Consider the following 10,340-nt stretch of genomic DNA (forward strand, 5'->3'; position numbering starts at 1 on the left):
ACTGACACTAAAACTAATAAAAACTAAACTAAAACATAAGCATATTTGCAATTTAAATACTAAACTCAACTTACAAACCAGCAGTACAAACTAATTACAACTAAACTGAAATCGAAAAAAAGTAAATTAAAGCAAAATTTAGAAAAAAAAAAAAATAATGAAAATACTAAACTATTATAACCTTGCATCAAAGTAACTCCTTAACTGTCGAGTGGTCATCAGAGTAGATCTATGACTGAGATTTAAAATCAAAGTCCCAACTTCTTACGTTGGTAAAATGCTCTTATTATGAAACAACCACATCATAAAACATGTTCTCAAGCAGCAGCTAAGCACATCTTCACATGAGAGAAACATTCATCTTAAAACTAAACAGTTTTGGTACAACATACTCGCAACTAAATGCACAGACTTTCATAAACGCCTTTCTGTGATTCAGTGTGAGTTTAGCATTGCGTCAAAGGTTTGTTTGACAGGAAGAATTGAGTTGTAGTGCTTGAACATGCATTTAAATGCCCAGTCCCTTTTACTTTTGTTATACCACAACAGGATACAGCAAAGAGCCAAAATCCCCCACCCCTAGGTGTAAATGAAGTCTTGATTATATGTGAAGGCATGGACCATCACTAGAAGTGATTAACATGGGGATATTTTTTTTTTTTTTTGCTTAAATTTTTTGATAATGAGGTACAAGAAGGTGATGGAATAGTCATAAATGTAATCTTTATAATAGTGTGTCCAGATTAAACTGATCCTTCCAGGAAATCCATTCTCATACTCTGCTTAGCAAGAATTCTAAGCTAAATGAATCCTGCCATTTTCAATCTATACTAAGCGCTCTCTGTAGCTAAACCTGTCAGTGTGTTGAAAGCCAAGAATAAGCCACATGGGTAAGATAAAGACTGCTTACTTGACTCAAGGTAATGGATGGTACATTAGTGCTGGATATAAAGGAAAATGTGTTGAATGTGGTTAAAAGATACTTGGGCTAAGGGACTGACCGAAGCCTCTCAGTGCGCAATTATGAAGTCTAAAAGCACCTCAGGGTGCTGCAGTGCATTTAAATCTGTTAATGTGACGACAGAAATTTCAGTCAAGCTACGACATGGAATAAAGTGTTAGATCTGAGTGTGTGTTCATAGCCACAGTCGTGTGGTGTGTTCGTGAGCAAACTGGAAGATAGGGGAGCTGTGTATGTCTGTGGTAGTGTTTTGCCCAGTTAAACCAGCTCTGGAGTCAATACTGCCCCTATACAGCATCGTTAAACCTCAGCAGTGCTGACATTAAATGCATTCAAACTGGGTGGGAGAGAGAGTGTGTTTTTGTGTGTGTGAGAGACATCTGACTCAAGATCAGCTATATAAACCTCCAAGCTCATATCTTGGTATGTCATCAAGTTTAACTGTCCCTTTTACACGCTCTATCATCAAAATCCACCATGAATGGGCAAATGAACCGCCCAATCAATAAGCTCTCGGAGTGAGAGAAAAGAAGACAAAACACAGTTAAATAAATGCCTCGAATCAACAGGAGGACTTCTTAGGCTGTTACCCAGCTGAAAGAGTGAGTTCTTTTCTGTGGTTCTGTGCACATTCTGTTCTATCATCAGCTTCAGAAACAACATAAACTGATATGGCAGATAGACTGTTTCACATATCCAATGCATGGTATATATTTCCATTTATCTGGGAAACCTCACATACACAGTGTTTGGTAGGGCAGGACTTCTCTAAAAATTCTCAGATGGTGATTGGATGAATGCTATGTCTGTCAAATTCAATATGGTCCAATCACAGTGACAAGACAAACTGTGGTAGGCTGGTTGTAACCAGTAAGTGCAAAAAATCTGATCTGCCATTGAAGTTTTGAGTGCGGTTCTTTCCTCTTTTTCAATAATGTAACCCATTTCTGATAAAACTGACACTATAGTGTTGTTACATCCCGCTAATTTTTTCACAGGCAGCAGCCATTGCAGAGGTGCATCTCTTAAAAAAGTATTTGGATTTTTTGAATTTTTTCTCACTAGCGAATCCATCTTGCTGTTTGGGCCTGGTTAGAAAGTGACAGGACCAATCAGCGACGAGGGGCGGTGCTTTTGGGCGCGGCGGAGTCGTGACGTAAGCAAGCAGCAACAGTGACGTTATGGCGGAAGACATTAGCGCTGATGCTGCTAAAGCACCGGTTCTATCAGAATTTGCCGACATTTCTTCGTTAAAAGAAGAACAAATAACAGCAGTGAGTTGTTTTCTTTTAAAAAACGACAAAAGTCATGTACTGACATGTCTACAGTCGCCATGGTTTGTGTTATGCAGTTCCATATGGAGTTTACTTCTCACTAGCGGCAACGACGTCACATGTTTTGTTGCTCTGATTGGCCCGTAAAGATGTGACAGAACATTCATCACCCTCCGAGATTTTTTTTTTTTTAAAGGGTCTGCCGTAACACTGTGTATGAGATGTGTGTGAAACACATCCATCTGACATGTCAGGTTAGTAATCATCAATATTTAAAGTAGTTGAGATTTTGCACATTGTGTGAAATGAATCTAGGATACATGGAAGTTTTATGTTCTAAACTGAATCAGAAGAAAAGAAGAACCTTTTCAGGATATTCTAATTATTGTGAGATGCAACTGTACGTGTGTACTGTGCATCAAGTACAAGAAAACAATTCAACACACACAGTGAAACTCTATGAGGTAAATCTGTTTTGTAGACTTATATGGATACTACAGTAAATCTTTTCAAATTCAGCTTTTTTTTTAACTGAATTTTTTCACGAATTCAATCTAACAGGGGTTAAGGACTTATTTAAATCATAAATGATTTCTATTTAGTTTTTGAATGGGCTGAAGTACATTGCTGTTAATAACTGTCCCAGAATTGTTATGTCTGCATTGATTTAAAAACCTATCACAGTGGGACCACCTGACCCATGAACGCTGGCTGAGTAACAGGAATATGAACACCACAAAATACACAATAATATATTCATTGCTAGTGACTCTATTTCTTATTTGATAAGTAAAATCAAAGACGAAGTGTGGTCTCAGTATGACAGAGATGTCTGAGTCTCTGTGAATCATCCATGTTTAGATAGAGTTTCTACTTTTGTTAAAGAAAGCGGCTTCAAGAAGGGACTCAGATAAAAGGAGCAGCGGAAACCGAGACACACAAATGCAGACTATTAGAGCGAGACTTCTGTAGAAGTATGAACGCAGACACGGCGAGGAAGAAAAGAACAGGCAGAAGCAGAAACACTAAACAAAGCAGTTAAAAAGAGAAAGGCAGGAGAAGACAGTCAGTGTTTATAGTTGAAGGGAAGAGGTCTGGGAGTTCCCTGGTATCAATCTTCAATGCTCCAACACACTTTCATTACTTCTGGCTCAATGCAGATGAAGGATCTTCTCGGTTCTATAGAACAAAAGTTCATTTAACTGCTGACCTGCTGTTAGAGCTGCACACACCATGGTGGACTTTTCACTGCATGCCTATCATTACTGAAGTGTGGAAAAAAGGTTTTCTTCTTTTCCTCTTGTACTGCATGTACAGAGAGTTCATTTGAAAGGCCAAGATCCTGTTTAGATTTCAGGGGATGATTTTATCAAAGCTGCCATAGCAGTCTCAAGTGAAAACTCAAAGGTGTACATTGACATATTTTGCATTTATACACTCTCCATGTTCTATACACAGTACCCACATTATGAAACAAATCGGTGCAATCGCACAGAAACACATGGTCAGTATGTCTTCATACTTCAGAATGTGCTTTACTGTAGTTTAGAAACACCTTACTGTCTGTCCAGTGTTTCCCAACAATACTTGTGTAAGTGTATACACACGTGCTGCTCAGCAAAACATGCCATTGGTTGACACGGCCCATGTGACCTCTGTTTTGGGCTATATGGGATATCTGTCAGGAAACAGGAAACCCAAATAGGCTCTTCACTTCTCATTTTATTTATTTAGTTTTGATGTTTGTATGCAACTACAGACCTAAAAATACCACAGTGTGAAGTCCTCTCCAATCAAATCAGGCCATTTTACTCTGTCCAGGCTTGGGTGTTCATGTCAGTCCGTCTGCTTCTGGGAAAGACTAAACGAGTGATATTCTGTCTCTAATATTATTTTATTTTTGTTATTTTTGTTTGCACAGTTTTAAGTTAGTTAGTTTTTCTTTTTTTTCTGTTTTTAGTTTACCACGATGACTTTTATATTTCAGTTGTAGTTAACCATAATTAATAACTAATAATAACTAATCATTTATCTCTTTCTCCTGTACTGCATTTGTCATAGTTTTACACTTTTTCCGCAGAAATTGTTTAATTCTTAGTTGTTTATGTGCACTTGTATCTGTGTGAAGGTCATTTTGTCAGGGTTCATAAGAAAAGAACAGTAAAAGTTCATGTAGGACTTTTGTTTATATGGGTTGACGTTTTGGTGATTGATTCCTTCAGCCTAGGAGCTGCAGTGAGGAGAGTTCATGCTCTGTTTCTTCACCTAATACACACGAGTGAAGAAGGCTGTCGCACGTGTGTTTCCTGGTTCTTTGCTCGATGATAATATTTCCTCTATAAGGTAAATATTGTACTTTTCTGTTGTAGTATGAAACTTACATCGTTGTAGCTCAGCACAGATGATGAATATCATGCTACTGTGATGCTATGTTTGGAAATGTACATGTTTAAAACAATAGAGATGAGTGAAGAAGGCAGTCACATGGATTTTTGCTGGTTCTGCTTATATTCTCTTTTGAAGGTTACAGCATAATAACCTTGGCTCATATTAAGAATTTCTCATGTGCCTTCACCACATTTAACTCAGGGCTTAAACAATAAGATCATAAATAAATACATAAAAAAACAATAAAACAAAAATAAACTCTTCAATATTCTCTCTTTGTGAGGTTGAGGAATTCACTCTGTCACTCTTGTATCCCTTGGTCTCTTTGTTCCTTCACATAGTTCCTATAAACAAATACAATATTTTGCCTAACTGTAGGTTAGAAGCAGTTATTATGCTGCAGGATGGCATGCTCCTGACATGAACCATGTTTGTGGTTATGAGAAAAGAGGCTTTTACTTTTGATTTAGCGTAGATTAGACCTACAGTAGTCACAGGCCTCTGCTTCTTTTCCCTCTTTGACAGGTCGACACATGGACACCTGTTTGTGTTTACATAAAACCACCCACCTGCAGCACCGGCCATGCCTATCCAACAGGAAACAACCTGGCTTTGGAAGGCAACAAGCCAAGTGCATTCTGGGTCTTGAAGTATTTAAGTCCTTTGGCTGAACTGACCTTTCTCATGGAATATCTCAGGCTATGAAACACTGATTTCAGAGTGTTTTTCATCTTTACACTGTGTACATATACTAGTTTTATGACAATCTGATCTCCCTACTGGTAAATCTGTGCATTAAAATTGAAGTATACAGTACAATGCAGAAGATTTAGGCATGTTTGGGCTGACATTTGAGGCTGAAGTAAGGCATGTAATGGCGAGTACGTACACCTGATGAAAACGAAACAAAAACCACAGCTTTAGAGCAGAGTTATGGGTAGATGTGGTGCTTAGACCTAGCCTAGGGTACTGTTAGGGCGGGTAGGAGAGTTGCTTCACTGTTGGGGTGAGCAGTGTCGGGATTCCTCCCAACGTGACATTTAGAATTGAGGCCAAACAGTTCAGTCTTGTTTTCATCAGACCAGACGATTTTGTTTCTCACAGTCTAAGACAGTCTTTTAAAGTCAAGAAAGGAACATACCCCTAGAGCCTGCGAGAGCGGGGGCGAAAGATGGCTCGACGATTGACAATACAGCTTCAGACCTAGGAACGGACACGATTACAAGGAAGAACACAGCACATGAGGTAACCACAGCAGCAGCGGGTCATTCACTTCAGGTGTGCACCTGTGGCTAGGTGAAAATGACATCAGCATTGGGGTTGAAGATCCGCCAAGAAAAGAGGAAGTGTTTGAAAGAGCAGAGACAAGGGCCTCGCATTGTCCAGTACTTCTTTTGAGGTAACCAGTCAAATCAGTCGATTGAAGCACAGCGACGGGACCCAAACCAAAGTTCGCAGAGCATCAGCACCCCTGTCACTGAGGAAGGTAACACAAGCACAGAAATGCCGGTGGAGGAGCCCACCCAGCCACAGAGACCTCCTAAGGAGGAAAAGATCAAAGGGCACAGACCGAGTGGGAAGTGGCCCGAGGCTGTTGAAAAGAGAGAACAGGAAATGGTTAACAACAACCTGACAATACTCCTGGAGCAACAAGCAGGCACGGCAGAGAACCACCAGGAGGAGCCACCAGGAAGAATCACCAGGAAGGCTCCCAATCACTCTTAACATTAAGTAAACCCTCAGGTAAGTGCATACCACCTATTGGCACAACAGACCGTTTAACATCATGTCCCGTGTTTCATGATTCTAGGTGGGTTTTTTTTTTGTAAACTACAAGTGGCCTTTTGTGTGTTTTGCACTGATAAGGGGCTTCAGTGCAGCCACTCTGCAATAAAGCCCAAGATCAGTGGAGGGCTGCAGTGATGGGTGTCCTTCTGGAACTCTTTAAACTCTGGAGCTCAGTCAGAGTGACCAACACGTTCTTGGTCACATCTCTTTCTGATGCCCATCTCCCCCGATTGCTCTGTTTGGCTGGACAACTGTATCTTGGAAGAGTGCTGGTTGTGCCAAACTTCTTCCATTTGAGAATCATGGTGAAGATCAGTTGTGCCAAGGGACCTAATTGTCCTTCCTCAAAGGCAGGGAATTATCATGACCTTGACTATCATCTGTTATGGCTGGCTTAAAAGCTGCTAGACATGGGACACACTTTTTTTAAAGGGAACTTTTTCTGACTGATATGTGCATCTGATATTTGGAAAAGAGCACACCAGCCTGCTGGAGTGATGGAGTGGCACCATTGCGGAAATAAGGAAGAGAAAGACTGTCACTAGCGCTACATCAGCTGTGTCAAAACTTCAAATCTCAAAGAGCAACATTCTGTTTTTATTCAAAAACCACACTGAAGGATGCAGCCTGAAAAATTTACTGACCCATCCAACCGAGACGACAGGCACAAGTCGCCCCCTCTCCACATGATTTATTGAAAAAAGGGCTTTAAGTATAGTGATGTTTCGGTCACAGACATCAACCATCAACAGCCTCTAACAAGAAATGACAGCGAGGCAGTGGAGCAGCAGTTAGAGAAGGACTAATAAATACCTTGGTTTAGAGCTGGCCCAGGGACTCAGTGACTGAAATTTGTTGATGCTCCAGTTTTGGATTGCTGCTTTGCTGTCAGAGTGTGGTTAGAGAAGCTATTTTCAAGTGTAACCCTTTACACTTGGTTGATTTCTCTGCTAAACTGCACCGAAATGCTTAAAAATAAAATGCTTTACCCTTTCTTTCTGCAGCCATTGACTTCAACTCAAATAAAATGCAGCTTAATAAAGTCCCCGACTGAAATCAACCCAGTCACCAAGTTTATTAACCTGCACTGAGCCTGCATTTTACATGCATGTTTGTTATCATTCCTATTTTTCTTTTAAAACCTTGTCTTAAAAGAATGGGATGCAAATGTTTTGTAATTTGCAGAGTACAAAGTTCATGTTAGATCTTATTATGGCAATGCTCCAAAACTAACCAGTGGTAAAAGTGATCAGCTTAAACAAATAAAACTAATTTATTATCTGTGTGAGTAGTTTTTAAGCAATCACTTCTGCTCTACATCAACTTTATTCTTCTAAGTTTCACTCAGCATTTATGTCTGGAAGAAAACAAAGGTTTTAGTATTGTGGTTCGATTCAATTATGTTGTCTTGCACCAGCAGTAAATCCCTAAAGTAGGTCCTTTCTCTTCTACTTGTAAAGATAAGCTTGCACTATTATTCTTGGCAGCCTAAGTATAAAGGAGATTATGAGATCTACATTTATAACTGTTAAGTTGCAGTGGATAATCAAAAGATATGCAGCAACACTTTAAGAATTCAAAAGGCGATCTTATGAGTTACAACTGACAGTCGTGACTTATCTCTCTCTCGTTCTGTTTTGCAGCTGAAAATGAGTAAGTAATGAGGTGGAAGATTGAGGCACTCCTTGAATAAGCATGTTTAAATTATCCATGTGCTGTAATTACTGTAACTAAACTTAGCACATAAAGTAAGGAAATTTGTGTTTGGTAGATTATTTCTTTGGTATAACAATGCTTCTCTGCAATAAATCTTATACTGTTGAAAAACCTGTTTATTCCCCTTTTCCACACTTGTAAAGAACATGCTTTTGTGGGATGAGCAGCAGAGCTGAGCATGTAGATTGCTCCCATAAAAAATGTACCAAATCTTCTTTGCCAATGCCAACAGCTTATTCTGTTACTACTGACTCTTGTTTTGGGATTTGGGTTTCTGGTACCCCCAGGTGCTGACAGTCAGGTACCTGATTGGCATCTGATTGTCAGCACCTTTGAGCGTGGGCCCTGCCACAGTACCATTAAGATAAGATATTCCTTTAGTAGTCCCACAAGGAGAAATTCCAATTTACAGCAGCAAAAAGTAGTATAGACAAAGCAGGCCAGGTACTTATAAGATGTCACCATCTCAGTGTCCCTTCCCTGGATGTTCACTGGTGATGGGGGGGAGTGGGGGCGCTGACAAAAGTCCACAACCAGCTCCTTGGTCTTCAGCATTGATCAGGAGGTGGTTTCGCTGGCACCAGTCCACAAAGTCCTGGATGAGTCCTCCGTACGACCAGTCGTCCCCATCTGTGATGAGGCTGACAATGGCAGAGTCATCAGAGACAGTCTCTGACACACAGTCCCGGGTCCTCACATACTGTGGGCGATTGGTGAGGTAGTCCACAATCCAGCATGTGAGGTGTTGGTCCACCCCAGAAAGCTCCAGCTTGTCCCTCAGGATGTCTGGCCTGATGGTATTAAAAGCACTGCTGAGGTCCAGGAAGAGGACCCGAACAGAGCTCCCAGGTGACTCCAGGTGAGAAAGAGCTTGATGGAGGAGGAGGATGATGGTGTCGTCCACTCCGATGCCAGGCTGGTATGTGAACTGCAACGGGTCCATGGACGAGCTCACCAGGGGGTGCAGGTGGTCAAGGACCAGTCACTCCAGGGCCTTCATAAGGTGGGATGTTAAGGCCACCGGCCTGTAGCCGCTAGGATCCTTGGAATGTGGGGTCTTTGGCACGGGTACCACGCAGGACGTCTTCCAGAGGCGTGGCACCCTTCCCATCACATACTACTAGCAACTTCAAACTGCTGTTCCATGAAACATTATCTGTTGCAAGCCCTAGTACCATCTGCAAACTGAAGGTCAAGTTCCTTATAACAGGGGATGTCAGACACAGGTTGCACAAATGTGGAACCATTTTTAAGGGAAGTAAACAGGCTTTCCATTAGTATGAGATTTATTGCCAAGAACCATTGTTACAACAAAGACCTGGAGGGAACATACACGTGCAAACCTAGTCAGCTCTGTCTGACTACCGTGGTGCCCTCTATTGTAGCCAGTCTTTTAATGACTGGTTCATATTGATTATATTTCATACAAAAGCTAAAAAGTCCTCAACAGCTGTATTACAAATCTAACAACTTTTGATTCTTTGCTTTATAAACAGTGTTAAAGAAGACGTGGAGGAAGTCTTAACTGTGTATAAATCATAAATCTCTAGACTTTTGGCAAACTTATCAATAATAAAGATTACACTCCCAGCTGCCACAGTGGGAGGAGAAATCTTTATTAATTATGTAGTTCATTCAATGAGCAATAACTGCCTCCATTATATCCGATTGCACATCAAAGAAGCCTTTTTTTCACAGCAGTGATTTTACAGAGCCGTGCTGAGGAACAAATTCTGCATAACAAATGCAAAGTCTGATGCAACAGCTGCTCTGTTTGACCTTCACAGCTCTCCGTAATCATAAACAGCTCTGAGGCTTTGAAGAGGTGAGGAACAACAGCATTGGTATGCCGGGACAAAAGTCGCCCTTCAAATCATTTCTCTGATATCAAAACCTCATGCATGGACACACACACACTCACACACTATCACACACCAGTGTAATGCCTCTACTTCTGGAGAGTGGAAAGCCAGCCAGAGGAACAAAGTTGTCTTTCATCTTGTATTTTTTCCGCCTCAGACAGATTGACAGGCTATCTTCTGTATCTGCTATCTTCCACTACTCCACCGTAGATTCACCTTTCATTCATGAATTACTGCAACACCTCTATACTGGTGAGGCTGTCCAACACATTTAGTGTGATCAGGACAGAGAGACAAAGAACGAGAAAGGGAGAATATTTCCCCAAACACTTCATCTCACCAATCATTTCA

Source organism: Cheilinus undulatus, linkage group 7 (assembly GCF_018320785.1).
Source record: "Cheilinus undulatus linkage group 7, ASM1832078v1, whole genome shotgun sequence".
NCBI classification, from domain to species: Eukaryota; Metazoa; Chordata; class Actinopteri; order Labriformes; family Labridae; genus Cheilinus; species Cheilinus undulatus.